This window comes from Chrysemys picta, chromosome 10 (assembly GCF_011386835.1).
Source record: "Chrysemys picta bellii isolate R12L10 chromosome 10, ASM1138683v2, whole genome shotgun sequence".
NCBI classification, from domain to species: domain Eukaryota; kingdom Metazoa; phylum Chordata; order Testudines; family Emydidae; genus Chrysemys; species Chrysemys picta.
In genome coordinates this window covers 8446476-8467450 of record NC_088800.1, presented here as the reverse complement: position 1 = coordinate 8467450, position 20975 = coordinate 8446476, and positions in this window count along the sequence as shown.

Sequence of the window (20975 nt, the reverse complement as noted above, 5' to 3'; positions counted from 1 at the left end):
CAGGCCAGAGGTCACAGCAGCCGTCTACATGGCAAGAGCCAGATGAGGATAGGCAGGCTGTGGCCACCAGAGAGAAGACGACTGGGAGGAATTCCACACAGCTAGGAGTTTCAAATCAATATCAGGTTCTCCATGTGAAACCACTGGAAGATACCTCAAGATCCAGCAGACCCAAGGAAATGGAGATATGTACAGGGCACACAGGTGGATGGTAGCTCAGCGCAACCTAAGAAAAACAAGCTTGCCCACAAAGAGTTCTCCAGCGATCCAAAGAAGACACGTGATCCTTATTGAAGAGTCAATACTCAGAAGAACCGAAAGAACATTCTGCACGAGACCTCTCTATTTGGTACTAGTGCAACCAATGCTGGAATACAGTGTCCAGTTCTGGTGCCCACGATTCAAGAAGAAATTGATAAACTGAAGAGGGGTTAGAGAAGAGCCACAAGAATGAGAGAAGGATTAGAAAATGTGCCTGATAATAATAGACTCAAGGAACTCAATCTATTTAGCTTAACAAATAGAAGGTTAAGCTGTGACCTGATTATAGTCTATAAATATCTAGATGGGGAACAAATATTTAATAATGAGCTTTTCAATCTAGCATAGAAAGATGTGGCCTGGAAGAATGGCTGGAAGTTGAAGCTGGACAAATTCAGACTGGAAATAAGGTGTCAATTTTTAATGATGAGAGTAATTAACCATTGGAACAACTTACCAAGGATCGTGGTAGATTCTCCATTGCTGACCATTTTTAAATCAAGATTGGATGTTTTTCTAAAAGATCTGTTCTAGGAATTATTTCGGGGAAGATCTCTGGCCTGTGCTATACAGGAGGTTAGACTAGATCAGGGGTAGGCAACCTATGGCACGTGTGCTGAAGGCGGCACGTGAGCTGATTTTCAGTGGCACTCACAATGCCCGGGTCCTGACCACCGGTCTGGGTGGCTCTGCCTTTTAATTTAATTTTAAATGAAGCTTCTTAAACATTTTGAAACCTTATTTACTTTACATACAACAATAGTTTGGTTATATATTATAGACTTATAGAAAGAGACCTTCTAAAAACTTTAAAATGTATGACTGGTATGTGAAACCTTAAATTAGAGTGAATAAATGAAGACTCGGCACACCACTTCTGAAAGGTTGCCGACTCCTGGACTAGATGATCACAATGGTCTCTCCTGGCCGTGGAACCCATGAAAGGTGTTGGGAGGGAGGTGGGAGACAGGCCAAGTAGCGCTATTGGTGTGCAAATCCCAGGGAAATCATTATTGTGCTCCAGGCAGCTTGCCAGCTCAGAGCAGGTACTATGATTTCCTTTCTCCGCCTTGCGTTCTGGGCCCACTTGTCTCATGAGCCTGTAATTAGGGGCTCCGCCAGTTTCTGTGACGTTTGGTGCTTTTCTGAACCAGAATGCTGTGGTTCTGGTGTGCTGGAGAGGACCTCATAGGAATAGTGATTCTACAAGACACACCAAAATGCCTTCCCCGAGCTATTAGTAATCTGTCTCTGACTATTTAAGTTCAAAAGTTAAGAGTAATAATCACACTGCATCAAACAAACAAGGATTACTCAGAGTAACATGCTCAGATCTGGAAAAAAGGACTTGAAAGGGGACTTGCAGAGGAAAGGGAAAAGTACTGGACTTTTGTGACACAGAGCGAAAGCCCAGAAGGTTTGGGTTGTTTTTCTTTAAGGGTATTTTTCTGAATGTTTTTAAATAAACTTTGAAATAGCAGAAAGGTTTAGTCCCTGCTCTTGCAGAAGGTCTTCATGGATGATTCAGAAATGTGGCTGAGGGAGTATTTTCAGTCTCCAAGGGAAGGATCAGGGTGCTGAATCCTTAAGTAAAGCAGCTTTTCTTCCAAGTGTTGGAGCTGAATCGCTGTTAACAAAATCAACCAAAAAGCTTTAAACAGTCAGAATTAAAATCACTTCCCCTCGCAGGGTCCATCTACACAAGAGGATTGAACTGGAGTTGACTGGTTACCAATAACTCAAACTAGATCAGGGATCGGCAGCCTCTGGCACACGGCTCACCAGGGTAAGCACCCTGGCAGGCCGGGCCAGTTTATTTACCTGCTGACATGGCAGGTTCGGCCGATCGCGGCCCCCACTGGCCGTGGTTCGCCGTCCCGGGCCAATGGGGGCGGCGAGAAGCCGCGGCCAGCACATCATCCGCCCGCGCTGCTTCCCGCCGCCCCTATTGGCCTGGGACGGCGAATCGCGGCCAGTGGGGGCCGCAATCGTCTGAACCTGCCGCGTCAGCAGGTAAATAAACTGGCCCGGCCCGTCAGGGTGCTTACCCTGGCGAGCCGCGTGCCAGAGGTTGCCGACCCCTGAGCTAGATCATGCATTTGGGCATATTGCTCTGGACACGCCCCAGACAATTGTTCACAGCATCCATTTTACTGGGTGAACCCCACGTTTGTGACCTGGAACAAATATTTGTGGAGTGGCCAGACTGGCACGTTCAAACATGTGAGCTAACTCAAGGCAATTGGCAATCAAGTAATTGAGTCAATCACACTACTATAGACAAACCCTTAGATCATCATGTTCTTTGGTGTCTCTGATATCATCAACCTACTATTTCTCCAGTTGTCCCGAAAGCCTTCCAGGAGAGACAGACCCTGCATTTCTAATGTAAAACAGAACATCTAAAATAAATATACTAGAATTCCTCAGGCCTTCTTTATCCAGCAGAAGGAAGTGAAGAAAGGCCCAACTCAATTTTTCTTTTCCTTTACATGTCACCCTTAAACTGCCAATGCACTTTTCTGCCTTGCATGGGACAGCAAAGCAACTTGGGCTTTTTAAGAAAATGCATTTAAAAAGATGCAGCCGGGAACCCGTCTGCACCAGTTTGTGGGGGATGGACAACATGAAAAGTCTTTCCCAGTATATGCCTACACTGAGCCTTCCAGCAAGGACAGACTTGCGCCAGCTCTCCTCAAGCTCGCATGCTAAAAATAGCAGTGTGAATGTTGCATCCTGGGTGGTGGCAGAGGCTCGCTTCCTGAGTCCAAGTCCACCCTACCTCCTGAGGTGGCTAGCCTGAACTGCCACCTGGGCCACAATGGCCACGCGCCTGTTTTTAGCAAAGCATGCACTGTGTGTTCCTATCCACAGGACTTTGAAGTACATGCTGCAGAGAACAGGGCGAGATCGTTATTATTTCTTGTGAACATTGTGTGTTTGTGTATAATGGGTTACTTGCATGGGGTGAGATCAAAAGGTTGTTAAGGGAACCAAGCAGGAAAGGCAAAACAATGGCAAAGATAAGGTACTATCATAGGAATCGGAAGGCTCCCTAGAGAACAAAGGTGAAGCTATTAATTGGGGAATGTCTCTCCTTGCCTTCCTCCAGGCTGGCAAAGTGTACTCTTCCCAGGCTGAACCTAAGATCAAAGAAGATTCTGTAACCGTATAGATATACTAACCTGTAGAAAGGGAGGAGGCTTTGGGCTGACAGACTGATTGGGAGTCAGGGTCTGCAGCAAGCAGACTGTAACTTCGAATCATAGAATATCAGGGTTGGAATAGACCTCAGGAGGTCATCTAGTCCAACCCCCTGCTCAAAGCAGGACCAATCCCCAACTAAATCATCCCAGCCTGGGCTTTGTCAAGCCTGACCTTAAAAACCTCCAAGGATGGAGAGTTCACCACCTCCCTAGCTAACCCATTCCAGTGCTTCACCACCCTCCTAGTGAAATAGTGTTTCAAGAGAATGGGGAAACCAAGACTGAGACATGTCTACCTAGGAGTTTGAGGGGAATGCCAAGCATAGCTAAGACAGGATACGTATGGGTCTCTGTTGTTTTAAATCCATTTCTCTGACTGCTGTGCACCTTTTGGCCAATAAATCGTACTTTGTTTTGAAGAAGCTGCTTCTGCGTCACTACAAACTATTATAGTCATAGGCTCTCTAAGGGAATCTCTGGCAGGTGCCAAGCAAGCAGGGCCGGCTCCAGGCACCAGGCAACCAAGCACAGGCTTGGGGCAGCACCTGGTAAGGGGTGGCCAATCTTGGGGTGGTGGGAGGCAGCGCGGCGCAGCATTCCGCGGGGGCGGGGCGCTCCGGCGGCGCGGTGCTCGTGGGGGGGCGGCGCTCGGGAGGGGTTCCGGTGGCGCGGCCCTTGGCGGGGAGTTAGGGGGCGGGCTCTGGCGGCGCGGTGCTCGGCAGGGGCGCGGCGCTCGGGGGGGGGTTCCGGCGGCGCGGCGCTTGGCGGGGGGGGGCGCTTTTTTTTGCTGCTTGGGGCAGCAAAAAAGTTAGAGCCGGACCTGCAAGCAAGCCCACTGGACATAGTATGGCAGGCAACAAGGGGGTGTGTAATCCAGAGATCCAGCTGGAGAGTGGCTAGATCCCACTCCAAAGAGAAACATAGGGCTGTCACCTGGAAGGGGGCACTCAGTGGGCTGTCACAGAAGGGGCAGCCTCCCCAGAGACCAGGACACATACTGCATTTGTGTTCCTGTTAAATGATTCCACTTTGAAGGGGCCTTTTCTTACTGCTCCTTCACAGCCATTAACCTGTCATAAATCTAAATTGTACAAAGATCATGTTCCCTGTGAGAATTTACAACTTTATAATAGGCAGCATTTTTGACTTAAGGGGCTTCCTTTTATCTTGATCTAAAATGTGAGCAGCAGAATACATTATATGAAGCCCGGCTCTCAATAAACGTAGGCCATTATTTCCTGTAGGGAGAGGATAGGGCCTCATTGAGCACTGCCTCTTGGCTCCACCTAGCGGTTCTCCAGACTATCATATTTTACACTGAAATATCATACCCTTTATCAAAATACCTCTGATACCCATCAGCCCTTTAAAAGTCACCTTTGCAAATGCCAAGCACTCTGCAGTTGCACCGCACAGCTCATAAGCAGAAGTGCTCTGGTAGCTGCCCTCAAACGTCTACCAACAGGCTTCCTTAGTGCTTGCATGCCAGCTGCTCTTTGTTGATGCACAGCTCCACATCAAACTCGCTCATATTTATGCTGTCCCTTACCATTGTCTACGTTGGAAGTGATTTATAAACATGCAAGGCACTGTACAAAGGGAAAACAAAAAGACCCTTCCCCCCCCCGTGACATTACATCCCATATTCTTCATAGAAATATGGTTATGATATGAATACGGCATGACCAAGGCCTGGTCCACACTAACCCCCCACTTCGGACTAAGGTACGCAAATTCAGCTACATTAATAACGTAGCTGAATTGGAAGTACCTTAGTCCGAACTTACTGCGGGTCCAGACGCGGCAGGGAGGCTCCCCTGTCGATGCCGCGTACTCCTCTCGCCGAGATGGAGTACCGGCGTCGACGGCGAGCACTTCCGGGATCGATCCACGATCGATTTATCGCGTCTAGACCAAACACAATAAATCAATCCCAGAACATCGATTGCCTGCCGCCGGACCCGGAGGTAAGTGTAGACATACCCTTTGATATACTTTATGGAAGATGTCTCACGTAAGATATCATTGGAAAGGTTATGATTTACTGAATGTGATTATCCAATTTGTATGCATGCATCAGTTCTGTATCGGAAGCTAGGAATATTGACCATGTATCTGTATATCAAATGTGCTAATTTGGGTAACACCCACAACTAGCCCTTCATTGTTTTATTTTCTCAGTAATTTGCTTTGTTTTGTTTGCTATCCCTCATAATCACTTATAATTTCTAGCGGGGGGAGGGAGGGCAAGAAGTAAATATCTCTCTTCACATTGAGGGAGAGGGCGAATTTTTATGAGCTTGCCCTGTGCAGATCTTTCTATACAGCGCAAGACTATTATTTTGGTTTTTTTCCCCAAAGGGGTGTGCATGTGAGTGTTGGGTGAATCCTCTCACACAGAGCTGACTTCAGTCTGTGTCTGCAGCTGGGTATGGTCCTACCTGTGTGTGTGCGCTGCAAGGGGTTGGAGAGCCTAATTCAGCAAAACAGGGAGAGGGAATCCAGGCTGGTGGAGCACGAGGGGCTCAGTGAAACCCCAGTACATCAAGTGGCATCCCAGAAGGGGGACCAACCAGTAACACCCTCCATGACCCTACAGATAGGTGGGGGATAACAAACACAGCACATGGTTGGAGGTTTTAGTTCTTCTTGTGGTCCAGTTTTGAAGCAAAAATTATTGTCACTTTGTCTGGTGGATTAGCATTGAAAGGTGGAACTGTATGAAAACCAGTAAGTATATACTAATAACATTATTTAATGGGTTTCTGCTCTCTTCTGTTATTCGTATTTGTTTTATAGCAGTGTTTTTTCCCCAGTTAATTATGGTTCATGTTTTTGGGGTGAAAATAATTTTTATTTGCATTGACATTATTTTCTTGAGCTCTATTTATAATCCCAAGACCTTGGAAGCCCTATATTCTTGGGGAGTGTCTCCTAGATGACATGTGCACATAAGAACAACCATACTGATTCAGGCCAAAGGTCCACCTAGACCAGTATCCTGTCTTCTGACAGTGACCAGTGCCAGGTACTTCAGAGGGAATGAACAGAACAGATAATCATCAAGTGATCCATCCCCTATCATCCATTCCTGGCTTCTGGCAAATGAGGCTAGGGACACCATCCCTAGCCATTGATAGATCTATCCTCCATGAACTTATCTAGCTCCATTTTGAACCCTGTTATAGTCTTGGCCTTCACAACATCCTCTGGCAAAGAGTTCCACAGGTTGACTGAGAGTTGTGTGAAGAAATACTTCCTTTTGTTTTAAACCTGCTGCCTATTATTTCATTTGGTGAGCCTTAGTTCTTGTGTTATGAGGAGGAGTAAATAACTGCTGTATTTACTATCTCCACACCAGTCATGGTTTTACAGATCTTTATCATATCTCCCCCTCACCCCCCACCAGTCGTCTCTTTTCCAAGATGAAAAGTCCCAGTCTTATTAATCTCTCCTCATATGAAAGCTGTCCCATACCCCTAATCATTTTGTTGCCCCTTTCCAATTCCAATATATCTTTTTTGAGATGGGGTGACCGCATCTGTATGCCATATTCAAGATGTGGGCATACCATGGATTTATATAGAGGCAATATGATGTTTTCTCTCTTATTATCTATCCCCTTTTTAATAATTCCCAACATTCTGTTCATTTTTTTGACTGCCACTGCACATTGGCAGGTTTCAGAGTGGTAGCCGTGTTAGTCTGTATCAGCACAAAGAACAAGGAGTACTTGTGGCACCTTAGAGACTAACACATTTATTTGAGCATAAGCTTTCGTGGGCTAAAGTCCACTTCATCAGATGCATGCAGTGGAAAATACACGTTTTCAGAGAACTATCCACAATGATGCCAAGATCTCTTTCTTGAGTGGTAACAGCTAATTTAGAACCCATCATTTTATATGTATAGTTCGGATTATGTTTTTCAATGTGTATTACTTTGCATTTATCAACCTTTAATTTCATCTGCCATTTCATTGCCCAGTCACCCAGTTTTGTGAGATTCCTTTGTAACTTTTTGCAGTCTGCTTTGTATCATCTTGAGTAGTTTTCTCACCTCACTGTTTACCCCTTTTTCCAGATCATTTATGAATATGTTGAACAGCACTGGTCCGGGTACAGACCGCAGGGGGACACCACTATTTACTTCGCCAGTTCTGAAAACTGACCATTTATTTCTACCCTTTATTTCCTATTTTTAACCAGTTACTGATCCATGAGAGGATCTTTCCTTTTATTCCATGATGGCTTGGGAGTGAATGTAAATTGCTGACCTGAGCTGGGAATCGTTTTGAGCCCCATAGGATTGTTAAAAGGTGAGGATTTTCAGTGTATTTGTTCCAAAAGTGAATTACACTTTCTTGCTTAGGGAAGGAAGGCACAGGGCCATCTTGGTTAATCTGGGAACACAAAATCTACAAGAAAATGGACTATCTGGTTAGTAGCTTGCTGTTTCACTGGTGATGCTGAAGGGAGAGGCTGGCAGAAAATCTGAAATCCATCTTAAGTTCTCCCCTTTTGCCAGTGGCTGGAACTCAACAACTGCTTTTCTCATCAGTGCTTGTAATTCTCTCATTAACTAACATCCCATTACATGTCCCACATCTAACACTCACCTGGAAATGAGTCTTTCCTGTCATGCCCCTTTCATCTTAATATCACAGAAAACCCAAGTTCCTCTGTTCCCAAAGGACCAGACACATAGCACAGGTTAGGTCCTGCTTAGATCTCCCTGCATTATCCAATAAGGCAACATTCGGTCCCTTCCTGTAATAAACTTATGTAGACTTTATTAAGTCAATGACAATGAAGAGGTATTTGCACAGTGCTAAGCACACTAAAACTCAGGCAGACAAAGACAAACTTATGTTATTATCTTATAAAACTTCTGTTTAAAGTAACAAAGTCTTATAGTGTCAATACCTGAGGCTTATCTCAGTTGTGGCAGCTAAGGGACTGTTAGCTGGCAGACGAAGTCCTTGCCCCTTAGGAGCCAGTCTGGTTAAACAAAACCTGTTTCCTTCCACTAAACAGCTTTTATCCAAAAACACTCACATCTGACTTTTCTGACCCCAGGGTTCACGGAGGCAAAAGGTGATGGGCGGGAGAGGGGAAGAGTCCCTGCGGTATTTCTTCAGTGAAGGCATCCTGTGTGACTCATTCTTGGGTAGGAGTTTCCCCTTCGCCATTGTGCTGAAAACCAGTTTCTCCCTGCTGTAAGGACGACACCTTGCTTTGTAATGGGTATCAACAGACCACCCTCTCTCCCCCCCAAGGGGTGCAGCCATTGCTATGGGTGAAACTCAGCCATGATGAATGGCGCTTGTTATCATGGGGTGTCCCCCAGCCATGTGAGCGTCATGTCACACAGCTGTACAGATATTACTCTTAACATGAGAAATACAGCGATTAACACATGAGTATTATAGTCGTCCATTCATCAGCATTTAGGAAAGGCCAAACACGACATATTTTACTGCCATTTTAACAGCATAATTTTAATAACATTCCACCAGCATTAAGCCTGACTCCCTCTCAGTTGATACAGAGGCCTAGCGTTGGCCTAAGCCTCCAGTGTCACAACTGTCACACAGTGCAATTCCCTGATAGGCCCCAAAGGGAAAATGGACATGTGAACCCTGGCAACCCAGGATATTGTCAATAATAGGCCAACAGGCCTGATGTGTTTCAGAGTAGCAGCCGTGTTAGTCTGTATCCGCAAAAAGAAGAACAGGAGTACTTAGGGTGACCAGACGTCCCGATTTTATCGGGACTGTCCCGATATTTCCTTGTTTGTCCCGCGTCCCGACCGACATGCGGTCGGGACACTGGACAAACAAGGAAATGCCCCGGAGCCTAAAGCCCGGAAGTGCTCGCACCCCGCCCCGCCCTGACTCCGCCCCCTCCTCCCCCGATTGGCTCCCTCCCCGAATCCCCGCCTCTTCCCCGGGCTCACCATTCCCCCTCCCTCCACAAGTGCTGGAGGGAGGCCCGGGAGACGCAGGGGAAGCGCGGGGCCGGGGTGAGTAACAGTCCGGCCTGGCCCCGAGCAGGCAGGACTCAGTTGGGTGGTAGGGAGAGGAGGGGGGCGACCCGCGGGGCCAGGCGGCGGCTGTTCTCCCCCCGGGCAGCGGGACTCGGGAGCAGCCGCTGCTGCAGCTCCCACTGCCGCAGGGGAGGAAGCGGCCATGGCGCTCCGCGGCTGCGGCGCCTCCGAACCCCCCGAGCCCGGGCCTGCTGCAGGGACCCAGCAGCGCGTACGCTGCACCCAGCCCCTGGCCAGTCGCGTCTGGGCTGCTGCCCAGCTGGTGCTATCCCGCGGCGGCCCCAGGGTGGAGGCATCGGCCGCCCAGCCCCGTTCGTTCCCCTGCGGGACGGGGGGGCTGGGGCCTGCTGCCCCCACTCCGGGGCCGCCGCGGGATAGCACCAGCTTGGCAGCAGCCCAGACGTGACTGGCCAGGGGCTGGGCCCAGCGTGCGCGCTGCTGGGTCCCCGCAGCAGGCCCCGGCTCGGGGGGTTCGGGGGCGCCAGAGCCGCAGCCGCCGAGCGCCATGGCCGCTTCCTGCCCCCGCGGCAGTGGGAGCTGCAGCAGCGGCTGCTCCCGAGTCCCGCTGCCCGGGGGGGGAGAACAGCCGCCGCCTGGCCCTGCAGGCCGCCCCCCTCCTCTCCCTACCACCCAACTGAGTCCTGCCTGCTCGGGACCAGGCCGGACTGTTACTCACCCCGGCCCCGCGCTTCCCCTGAGTCTCCCGGGCCTCCCTCCAGCGCTTGCGAAGGGTTTTTTTTTTTTTTTGGCCCCCCGCGTCCCGATATTTGTCTTGGGTGATCTGGTCACCCTAGGAGTACTTAAATTTGTTAGGCCTGATGTGGTCCTTTTAGTAAACCTGGCAGCAGCCTGGGTACAGTGAAGGCACTTCCCTGAGGTGCCGTTCAGCCCCAGATTCATAGATGGAAGGGACCGCTATAATCACCTAAGGGTTGCCAATTTTGGTTGGAGGTATTCCTGGAGGTTTCATCACATGACAGTATCTTTAATTAAAGATTAATCTTTAATTCCTGGAGACTCCAGGACAGTCCTGGAGGGTCGGCGACCCTATAAACACAGGCCATGGAGTTTCACCCAGTAATTCCTTTATTGAAGGGAATTCTTCTTTACTGTATAGGCTTTTGAGCCCAATAACTTGAGTATATGGCAACTGCCTAACTTCAGGCTCTGGGCCTGAGAGTCAAGGTCTCTACAACCTCAGGATTTGGTGCGACACAGCTATAGTAGCTCTAGCAGCCAAGCATGGGCAACCCAACCGTGAACCCAGCCTCTACATTTCCTCTGCCACATTTGTGCTGAGAGCAACCAGAATCTTCCATGAGCATAAGGTATGAGGACATAATACCACATCAGAAGCATTAACACCTGGAAGGGGACATGGCCATAGCCCCGCCCCATCTGCACCTGCGACAGAGAGAGGTTGGCAATGGGGGGACGACATGCTGTGTTCTTTTAAAAAGGACAGTAATCGTCCTGGCCCAGCTCCTCAGAGGTATTTTGGCACCTAACTCTCATTGTAATCTATAAAAGTTAGGTGCCTAAATACCTTTGATGAGCTGCTGAGCACCTGTCAGTGCACTGTCTCTGAATCCCAGAGGCGTTTGGCTGCTCTGTCCTCTAGGGGGGAATACCTCTCGTACCCGTCTCGCGTGCAGTATGCTGCCTTCCTTAGCACAGCTATGGCTCTGTAAGCCATACACAGCCCACAGTTTATACCTAGGCGTGGAAGGATTCGATAGTTATCGGTAAATGTCGATGTCACTGTACACACACAAACCAACGGAAAAATATTTCCGACGATAACAATAGAAATTTACAAATTGGCAAAGAAAGAAACTTGAGAACTTATTAGCATAAAAGTCTAGTCATTTAGGCTCATGACAAATGGACTAGCGGGACAGTAAAAGTAATAGTAAAAACTGATATGATTTGATTACTTAAGGATATTTCCTTTTGTATCTTGTGACAGTTTGTGCTTTAACGGTTCATAACGCTTTATCTTTGTGTGTCTCAATGTATCGTCATGAAATAATTGTCTGACCTCCCCCCAAAATTCCCCACAACCGTGAAAATATAAAAAGCTTAAAAATGCTTAAAAGGAAACGTCAACATTATCAGCTGAAATGATAAATAAAAATTGAATTCTGCCAGGTCAATTAATAAAGCACTTGGAGATTGCTTGGGCTGAAAAACTCTATAGACATTCTTCAGTCTTATTGTAGTTAGAGTGGATATAGCCACATGTGGATTCCTTTAACTTTTTCAGTGCTAAAGAAATTAACCACCCCCTCCCCCAGAGCGCTCTGGTCTCGATAGGTGGAACTCAGCCTTGTGCCTTCACAGATATACTGTCCTTTCCTGAATGCTTTACAGCTCTCTGCTGAATGGCTGAACTCTGCTTCACAGGGCAAGGCATGTCTCTTTTTCCTCCAAAGCCATCCTCTCCTTGCCATGTTTTGGCCAAGTCAGGTTATAAAAATGAGAGGAGGAACATGGCAGAACATGAACGAATGACACATGAGTCATCTTGCAATCAGAACCCAAGTGAACAGGGACAAACAAAGCTGCTTTGCAGATGCTAACACAAGTGTTACTGCTTTCCAGTGGACTCCTCATACTGCAGCGAACTTTAGGGAAAACTGTTGTCAGTCAGTGCTAACAATATGATAGTTCTTAATGGGAAACAACTGTCCATTGTCTAGGAGTCTTGGTGAGGTAAAGGCCAACAGCAAGAGTGATATCATAACCGCAGATGACTGGGATACTTTTGTTGCCAACAGCTATATTGTGAGCACTGTAAAGCCACCAACAACAGATCTGCTGTTTGGGAACTGGATGGCTATAGCCATGAGAAGCTGTTGGGCCTGAGTCCGCTCTCACACCAGTTTAATAGCAGTGCAGTTCCACTGACTTCAGTGGAATTAATCCTGCCTTGCCCTAGGGAAGCAGAAGCAGGCCCGCTTCAGTTGCTCTGGTTCTTATTTCATACCAGTTCAGGGCACCGTTATCAGGGGTAAGTGTGGCTGAGATGTTGGGCCCGATTCGCCACTCACATCAATGGATAGTGCTCCTTGTGTAATGGGCCACTCAAAAAAAAGTCTACTCGCAGGACCATCCAGACTGGGAGCTTGCTGCTTCAGTTAACTGATTATAACCAGGGTGAGGGCAAAACCCTCACTGATTAAAACAGAAAGTGAATGAGAGGTGGCACATGGCTCCATCCTATAACACACTGGGTAACCCAGTTAACACTATTATGACCTTTTTACTACAGCTGCACTGATGCCACTGGTGTTACAAACACGCAAGAGGAGAATCAAGCCCACTGGATTGTACAAAGTCGTGAGACCCGACCCTGCCAGGTACTAAGCTCTCTCCATATCCACTGTCTTCTGTAAGAGCTGAGGGCACCCAGCACCTCACAGGATTGGGTCCATGGTAAATTCCCTTCTCCAATATATTTGTATGCTGCATCGAGCTCAGTTAAATACTAGACTGAACTGAGCATTAGAAAATCATGGAATCATAGAATATCAGGGTTGGAAGGGACCTCAGGAGGTGATCTAGTCCAACCCCCTGCTCAAAGCAGGACCAATCCCCAACTAAATCATCCCAGCCAGGGCTTTGTCGAGCCTGACCTTAAAAACCTCTAAGGAAGGAGGTTCCACCACCTCCCTAGGTAACCCATTCCAGTGCTTCACCACCCTCCTAGTGAAAAAATCCATGTATGCCAGGGAATAATTCTGCTCTGGCCCTGGTGTTGGCCCAGACAGTGTCATAGTCAGAGATGGAACAAAAGATGCAGGTGTTGCAGACAATTATTATTAATATCATAGCTCTTAGGGGCTCTAGTCAGGGACCCCATTGTGTTAGGCACTGAACACACACAGAACAAAAACAGCTTGCAGACTAAGGCCTGGTCTACACCTAAAACTGAGGTGGATTTGGCTACATCACTCAGGGCTGTGAAAAATGTTGTGCCCTCTGTGATGCAGTTAGGTCGATCCAATCCCCACTGCAAACTCGACCAGGTCAACAGAAGAATATTCCATCGAGCTAGCTGTCACCTCTCGGAGACATGGATTACCCCTTTCTGTCGATGTAGGAAGTGTCTACACAGGACAGTGCTACCGCTGTAGCCATTGTAGTGTCGACATACTCTGAGTATAAGACAAGAGACAACATATCGATACAGCAGATGGGGAAACACAAGGAAACAAAGAGACAATAGGCTGAAGCCACTCCATGTGGGCCCAGATTTTGAATGGCAAAGGTGTTTGGATCAAGGGTTTGGTTTGGTTTGGTTTGGGCCTATCCATAATATGGAGGTCTTTTCCATCTCTAATTGCTGAAAAGCTCATGTTTTCTAGCACCGGTCCAGAATTGCACCGCTCTTCCCTGGTCCTGTTTTGTTTCCCTTCTTTTGGGCTCATTTTGGAGGTGTTTTCACTTCATTTCTATTTCTTTTTTCTCTTTAAACAGTCTTTTAAACTTCATAATAAAACCCGATCATCTGGATTTGAAATCATTCAGCCACATTCTGTTTTCTACAGTTGGGAAACTAATAACTGGTGTGCAACGTGAAAAAGTAGCATCAATCTCGGTCATATTGGTATTCAATTAAATCGGCCATACATGAAAGCTCTTGGGGCTGTTTTACACTTCCATATGCACTTTGCTCATTGGTGCTTGAGCTAACGTTTGGGCTACAGCTGTTCTAGCTGGCGTATGACATTATATGCCTGTCCAGTGCAAGTGGAACTAAATATTGCAACCTATAAATCATTTGGACTACAATTACTTCTGACTTGATCCATGATTTGGGATTAATAAAAGCAAGGCACAGTGAAATCATTGATGTGTTTTCTCGCCTCGCTAAGCCATATGGGTTATTAACCAGAAAAATGTAGGCTAGTGAACAGTCAATTAATGACAGGGGGAAATAAAACCCATAAGCATTAACCTCTTCTGCAGTCCTAATTCAAATTAGAATGTGGGTTAATGACATATTTTCTGGGCTGTGTCTTTTTAATATAAATCAGCCCTTATTGACGCATGGTACAGCTCAAATACTGCAAATCATCTATTGGTCAAGTTGAGATAGATTTTTTTATATTGTGCCCATCACCATAGTATCTGGGTAGCTCTTGTATGATTGCTCAGAAGGACTCTGCTTGGGGAACTTTTGTGGGCGGCATCAGAGTGAACATTAGCTCTGCTCCTTACCCATAGATCCACTGCCTGAGTTGGTTTGCATTCTGGGAACACCCAGGTCTACTGTGATGCCTGCAAGAAATCAGCTGACTAATAATGAGTAGCTTGAGGTGGAACTGGGCATTGCCTATGGATGTCATGAGAAAAAAAAAATATAATCCTCACCTTCGTTACTTGTATGTTATAGCCCTTCGCCCATCCTTCCTCTGCTCTTTGGATTCGGCCCTCTGTTATGTTCACAAAGGCCCAGATCTTCAGAGGTTTTAGGCACCTAACTCTCAATGGAAGTTAGACACCTAAATACCCTTGAGGATCTGGGCCAAAGTATCTAGCACATTGTGGATGCTACTGGAAGCAGACAGGCAATAAACAGTCATAAAAATCAACAATGATAAGACAATAATCATAATGGTGAGGTCAATGGGTCCTATTCCTCTTTCACTTACCTTAGTGTAACTCCACCGACTCCCATTAGTATGCATGAGAGGAGAAGCAGGCCCTAGGTTTCCACTTGCTACAGCGACGCATTGTGAGTCTCTGCTTGTATTTCTAAGCAAGCACTGAATGTTCTCCAAGGGTGATCATACTCCTTTCTATGTGCGTGTGAGCGCAGAGGCTTCAGTTGCGTGGTAAAGACTCAGAGTTCAGTGTAGATTGTTTGACCCAGCTGCTTAGAACATGACAGTTTTTGTTGCTTTTCTAACACGTTGCTGCCTCTCTTAGCACCCCGGCTGCCCATGATCCATTTGATTGGTTCAAAAGCTCCGCACCTGCTGAATCAAGACGTCACTTGGGGGTATGTGTACTGCAGGCAGGGCACTAATTTGTGATCTTCTATGAAAATGAGATTTCTGGGAAGTTTTTCCTAATAGTAGAAAATCATAAGCAAGACCCTGTACAAATCCTAGTTTTCAATACGTGATCAGCTATTACAGTATGGGTTTTTTTGGCGGGGGGGGGGGGATTATTTTCTCAGCCAGTGTTTGCAGCCATCTGCATGCTGGCAGATTGAGAGTACTGTGCAGATGGGAAGAGAACAAATGTTATGACTCCCAGCATTCTGGCTAATCTATTCCTCACAAAATTCAAGTGACACTGAAATCTTCCTGACCAAAGCATTTAGGAGAACTAACTAAACACACAGCATCATGCAGGATATTACACAGTTTACAACATATACCCGATTTGCAAATTCTGGGCCTTGCTCAGGTTTTACATGGAGGCGCCTCCATTGAATTAAGTGAAGTTACTCCTGATTCACACCAGAGAATGGAATCAGGTTCTCTGAATTCAGTGTGTATTTCTAATCAAAACTATTTATAGTGTCGGTTGCGACATGTCTTTGATGGGTAAAGCGTGTACATTTGATGAAGTTATTTAAGTCGCAATGACCGGAATGCTGAAATAGGGTATGCACAAAATGTAGCGCCAAGGAAACCCCAAAGAGGTTACTTTATCCTAACAGTACTAACTAAATGCCCCCTAGGCTGATAATCTCTCTTTCTATGTGGATAGAATTTAAGTAAGTTTGCATATGTATTTAAAGGGAAAAAAAATCACAAAGATTTTTCTGAGTGTAGAACGAAGTGCTGCATGTTTGCTAGCAGCATGTCACGTCTCTGGTCTTTTTAAGCCATTTCTATCTGAGGGACTGGTAATTAGAGCTGTGGAATAACCAAGTGTTTGATTTGCTGATCACAATTTCAAGAAATTAAATTCAAAATTCAAAACACAAAGTTGTTTCAAACTGAAAAACTGAAACACGCTTTGTTTCAATATTTTTGAAAACTAAACGTTTCAGTTGAGGGCGGGGGGATTTTTATTTGTTTGTTTTTGACAGAAACAATTTGATAACACATGTGCAGGTGACCAGACTCTGCATTTTTTTTTTTTTTGATAAAAAACATTTTGGCTGAAAATGTTCCCCCCTTTCTAGCTGGCTAGTGTCTAAATATCACTGCTGCCTTCTGGATGGAACATCGCGTCTGCTCAAGTGGATGGCTCTAGTGGCTGCAGGCCACAGAGAAGGGACGCTCTATTACTAGCATGGTTGGTGGTGATTCCCCTTTAGCTCAAGTGGCAGGATCCTTTACTTACGGAGCGCAAGTTACTGATCCATCGCTGATGGCATTTGATCACAGCTTAGCTGGTGACTTTGCTATCAGTTGTCTGTAGATGTTGAATGTCTATCGGTGATAATAAGTAATAAAATATATAATAATGGACCTTAACGTCCTTTTTAACCACTGGCCAGTGCGCAGGTGATGGGGTCACAGCCTTGGACCCACCCTTTGGGGGTGTAGAACACCTCTGACCATGCTCACCTGCCACAAAACACTAGCACAAAACTGGCTGTCCTCACACTGGGAGTTCCCAGGGCCCTCCCTCAACCCCACCCACATCTAGAATCCAATCATCAGTAGACAGCAGCATTTGTTTTCCCCATGGCCAGGGCATCCCGAAGTGCTGAGTGCACAAGGCAATGAGCATTAGGTGAGAAATACAGTGTCACCACCCTGGACTGTCCGTCGGGCCCTTTCCACTTGGACTAGTCTGGCTCTTTAAGAGAGTGGGTGCCATGTTCTTTTCTTAATGAGGAAACGCTGCCTGTGGCACTTTACCAAGTAGCATCCTTTGCCACGTGTGTCTGGTTTAAGCGCTAGCGGAGGCTGAATTACTTAAAGAAGAAATATGGACTTTAGTCTTCTTTTTAAAAACAAATCTTTACAAAAATGTTTTTTAACTTTATATTGCACATTTTCTTGGGACTGTCCCAAACCTTGGAGTCCTTACTCAACCAAAACACCCTGCACTTGCAGAATCTGCCCTTGTAAGGACCAGAGGAGTTGGCCCATCCTATTTTTAACCACTAAAACATTTTAGTAAGATCCAATTTTTTCCTCCCCCCTTTGGAGCAACTGGTAAGTTCTGAAAAGCAGGAATGTTCTTGGGAACAAACCCATCTTGAATCACATTCAGAACAAGAGTCAAACATTTCTTGAATAACCTAAACATGTGGTTGCAATCCCTGATGCTGGAGCGTTTAAGTATTGCCAACACATATCGTTCCCTTTCAGATGTTCTCTCAGAGCTTTAATAGGTGTCCAGTGCATCCTCTGGACAATGTCCAAACGAAGGACTGCTCCGTTTGCATCTGTTAATGATTGCTGTGGCAAACAGGCATTTAGTGAAGGTAACACCAATATGCAACCAAAGGTTTTTTTCCAGCAGCACTTACTAGGGTAATTGTTCAGGCTGCTATCATCTGACTGTCAGACTCCATGGGCCTCATACTGGTCCCAGTTAGGTCAATGGGAAGTTTTCCATTGACTGTAATGGAAGCAAGGTCAGGCCTTATATGTCTGCTGCCTGATAAAGGAAGTCAAAATACTTCCCATAAAATCCCCAAGGCACGTGTAGATTATGCAATAGCTCAGTTATAACTCCTGGAAGGCAATGGATGGGAAAACAGTTCAGGACGTAGTGCTGTAGAGAGAGGCCTCCTAGGCACTGGGGACTGCATTCTGGGGAGTGGCTCTTGTCCCACCTTTGCAAAGATATCGACCATGCCATATTCCTCCCCCAGAGCAGCCCTGCAACTGCTAATTGGTGCACAGAAGAGGAGGCGTGTCCTTGCCTCGGATTCGCTCCCTCTGGAGCTTTGGAGACAGCCTGCCCCACCTTGCACTTGCCAGACAGATTAGGATTGCTTCCTGTGTTGCTGTACTGGTGTGGGAGGAGGCCCAGGGCTTCCTAGCTAGTGCAGCCATAATCCTGGCCCACAGTTTGCAGACAGCATCCCAAGTTTCTGCAATGCAAAGGAAGTGCCGCAGCTGCTAAGACAGTAGCAATTCCTGCCAACGCATTCCGAGCAAAACCCAATGGATATCAATGACATAACCTTCGCGTACATTCCAACAGCTTTCTCCACAGCGCCTGATGTGCTGAGCTTTCTGCAAATCTAGCTTCAGTTGTGGGTGCGGAGCTCTTCTGAAAATTCTGGCCTAAATTTCTTGCTGTCTGGTTTGATTGGCACGATAAATGAACGGTTGCCTCAAAATAATAATCTCGCTGAATCCTTTGTCCATGCTATAGTCTGGAGTACAACACGTTACCGAGACACAAAGGGAGGCCTTGATGGGGCTTGTGTTGACACTGGGGAAAGAATCGATGAAAGTATCACTTGATTAGTCAAGTCAGATCCCCCGGGACTGTAGTGTTTTAGCTGAACTTGCCAAGAATTCTCTTTCTTGATGGCTCAACTTCGATTTTCACTCTCAGAGTCGGTGATATTGAAACACAAGGTGACAGTATGTAGGGTTACCATCCGTCCGTATTTCCCAGGACATGTCCGGCTTTTGCGTCTTTAAATAGCCGTCCGGGAGGAATTGGTAACAAGGTTAAAAGGACCGGGATTTTTACCCCTCCTCTCCCTCCCTCCCTTCCATGCAGAGTGCGGCGCGGTGATTGGGCGGCTGGGCCTGATTGAGCCGCTCCCATTGGCCTCCAGCAGCCAGAGCCCCTCCCCTGCTCCCTGCACCCTGGTGTAATGACACAAACAGCCCCACCGGCAGCGTCTTTCGCCTACATGTGGAGCCACCATCTGACTGGCATTGGCATGGTAGGGGGAGTCGAGGGGGGCAGTCAGAGAGCAGGGGGAGGGTTGGATGGGCCTGTCTGGGGGTGGGGGTGTGAATATGGGGTGGGGTGGGGTGGGCGGCGGGTTATATTCTTTTGTGGTGCCCGAGCTCCAGCAATATCCAGGGCCGGGGGCCCTGCTCCAGCAATATTTGGAGCTGGGTCTCTCCCGCGGCCCTGCCTGGAGCAGGCCCCGGCCTCCCCCTGCCACCCCCCGTCCATGCGTCCCCCCCCCGCGGGTTTCCCCCACCTCCCTGGCCAAAAGAAAGCAGCGTGCCCCTGTCCCCTGCCTGCGTGTACTGCCTGCTCCTGGCAGCAACTGCTGTCTGCTGCCCCAGGGTCCTAGTGCCCCCCATCCCCTAATGGCAAGGCAGGCTGCCCTTACCCTGCCCTTCCACCCTAACCCTGAGCCTCTCCAATGCCCCAAACCCCTCATCCCCCCGCATCCTAATCCTCTACCTCAGCCCTGAGCCCCCTCCTGCATCATGAACCCCTCATCCTCAGACCCACAGCCCTCACCCCTGCACCCCCTCCTATCCCCAAACTCCGTCCCAAACCCCCTCCCCTTCCCACACACCCCCTCCTGCCCTCAAACTCCCTCCCAAAGCCTGCACCCCCTCCCTTTGCACCACCTCCCACCCCCAAACTCCATCCCAGAGCCTGCACCCCTCACCCCCTCCTGCACACCCACCCCCTGCCCCAGCCCGGAGCCTGCACCCAGCACCCAAACTCTATCCCAGAGCCTGCACCCTGCACCCCTCCTGCACCCTAATCCCCAGCCCAGGACCTGCACCCCAGACCTCCTCCCCCCACCCGACCCCCCCTCCCAGAGTCTTAGGCAGGGGGGGTTACTGGGCATCACCAAAATTTCTACAAACCAGCCACCCAGGCAGTCAGGGGACAGGTAGGGTCCTGGGGGGTAGTTAGGGTGGGGGGTTCTCAGGAGGGGGCAGTCAGGGGACAAGAAGCGGGGGGTTGGGGGTTCTGAGGGGGGCAGTCAGGGGGTGGGAAGTGGGAGGGAGTGGATTGGGCGGGGTGGGGCTAGGGCGGGGCTTCCCCCCCCCCCCAGTATCCTCTTTTTTTGATTGTGGAAATATGGTAACCCTACAGTATGTATCTCATAGCACTTGATAAATACAGCTGGTTCTTCTTCAGGCTTCGACAGTCACATACTACATGCTGCATGCATGTAGGCTGAAGAGAAGACCCAACCTATTATTGTGCTTTTCTTTTGTTACCTTGCTCTCCTTCCTCCTCCCCGCTTGTTTGTCTCATCCACCTGTTATGTCTTGTCGTTGACATTCTGAGGCTGCAATTTCTTGGATGGAGGCTGCCTGATTCATGTATGTGGAGCCCTATTGAAACCAATGCGACTGAATGCGGGGGCTGTAGTATGTCCATGTAGAAGTTATAGGATCAGGGCCTTAGCTTGTAAACTCTTTTGGGGAAAGAACGGTCATTTACTGTATGTTTGTGCAGTGCCTAGCACAATTGGACCCCAACCTGGCTGAGGCCTCTAGATGTTACATAATATTAGATAGTAACAATAATCATTAATGAATAAAGAATGTAGAGTATGAGAATAAGATCCAGGATGTGAGAAAAGCC